This window comes from Pinus tabuliformis, chromosome 5_2 (assembly GCF_031772625.1).
Source record: "Pinus tabuliformis cultivar Carrire ecotype Pingquan chromosome 5_2, CPIR1, whole genome shotgun sequence".
Classification (NCBI taxonomy): Eukaryota; Viridiplantae; Streptophyta; class Pinopsida; order Pinales; family Pinaceae; genus Pinus; species Pinus tabuliformis.
Genome location: NC_142306.1, coordinates 890,198,208 through 890,200,172, shown reverse-complemented (window position 1 = coordinate 890,200,172; position 1,965 = coordinate 890,198,208). Strand labels below are relative to the sequence as shown.

Sequence of the window (1,965 nt, the reverse complement as noted above, 5' to 3'; positions counted from 1 at the left end):
ACCTAACACCACCCATCATCACAATCCCATTAACAAATTGAAATGAAAGAAAATAACTATAATCAACCATTTTTGTATTTATTAATATATTGATATTTTAATTCATAAAACCATGTTTCAGTTTTCCTTCCCACACAAAAGTCAACCATCCACTCTTACGACTACATAATTAACTGATATATCAACATAATATATACTAACTAAACATATAAAAATCATAAATGTTGAAGGACACACCGTTCGGCAATGTGAAAACCAAAGATGAAAAAATTACTCAACAAATCAATACGAAAACGTCAAATTAGAGGGCTATTGATATTCATTGTTATGAGCCTGGTGATGCCATTCCACACCGATACTACATTTTGATTCAGAAGGCCTCTGCTCCTGCGCTGCTGCGATCTTTTCCACGTAGTTCCCTGGTTACAGACTCTAATACAAACCAGAACCAGAAAATGGCAGCTGCTTATAGCCCTCTTCCAACATCGTCATCTGCAGACACGGTGCCTACAATAACGACGTTGCCAACGACGCCGACCGCCGCTCGTGTTTTCTTCTCTGGGCTCTTAGAAGGTACCAACAACGCCCTTTCCCAAAGGAGGCCATGGCCGGAGCTCGTAGACCGCAACTCCCTGGCAAAGCCCGCATCCATGGCAGAAGCGGTCACCAGGGTCCGCAAGAACTGGGCATACTTCCGCGTGAATTACCTTCTCCTGCTCTCTGGCGTTCTCGCTTTCAGCCTTTTGTCCAACCCTATCTCGTTTTTCCTCCTCGTTGCGCTCCTAGGGGGCTGGATCTTCCTTTATCTGTTGAGGAGGGAGCCCCTGGTTCTGCTCGATAGAACCTATAGCGACCGGGAGGTGCTGGGAATCCTGACAGTCCTTACGATTGTTATCGTCTTTATGACGAGCGTCGGGGCTGTGCTCATTTCGGCGTTGATGATCGGGGTAGCGATGGTGTGCGCACATGGCGCGTTTAGGGTTCCTGAAGATCTCTTTTTGGACGAAGAGGAGCCCGTCCCTGGATTTCTCTCCTTCCTCGGCGGCCCTACCCCGGCTGTTGCCAATGTCTGAGGGGTTTTCCATGTACACAAATTTGCTTAATTTCTAATTTTTCAGTTTGATCTGTATGAATTTTAAGAAGAATAGCAGGTTTTTAAAAAAACCATCTTAGGGTTTCTCTTTTTTCTTTATCAATTGGGGTTATTTGAATCTGGGAAAAGACATCAGGGTTGAATTGGGTTTCTATGGACAAAAAAATCATCGTAAGGTTTCTCTATTTTTGTTTCTGGTGGGTTTATGTGAATTTGGGGTTAAACATCATGGTAGAATAGAATTTCTATGTATTCGAATAAAACGCGAGGGGAGAAAAAATGACTTTATATCTTTTTTTTCGATCAATTTATGCAGTTTTCTGGTTCAAAGAAGTGACGGAAAATAAGGGACAGACGATTAATTGAAATTGCCATTGTTTAGAAAACTTGTGAAATAATTCATCCCACAGTGGGATTCATTTCTCCCTTGCGTTTTATTTTTCTGTAATTGTTTTATCTCTGTCAATTTTAAGAAGAAAAGGAGAAAATTTAAAAAACAACCATCTAAGGGTTTCCTTCTTTTCCTTTCTAAATTAGGTTCGTGTGAATTTTTGGAAAAAAATTTAGGGTTGAATCGGGCTTATTCGGTTTATAATGAAACTCGAGGGCTGTAAAACAATGTGTATATGCACCTTTTTTCTATCAGTTTATGGTGTTAGCTGATATGACAAGAATTGAAGACAATTTAATGGCATTGCTTTTCTTGAGCAAAAATTGGTAAAATAATTCATCTCCCCGCGGGGTGTTTTGCCTTTGCGTTCTGTTTACCTCGGTGAGAATTTACCTGGTAAATCGGTGAGAGTTTACCTCTCCACTGGCCTAGGTTCGAGTCCAAGTGTGTTGTTTCTTACATCGTCTCACATATACGTGGT

The 1,965-nt window shown here is 41.0% G+C and overlaps 1 pseudogene; it reads left to right on the top strand.

Annotated features, from left to right (window-relative positions):
• The first annotated feature begins 267 nt into the window (after window positions 1-267).
• On the top strand, window positions 268-1,278 carry LOC149162160 (PRA1 family protein B1 pseudogene; annotated as a pseudogene).
• Window positions 1,279-1,965: the final 687 nt, after the last annotated feature.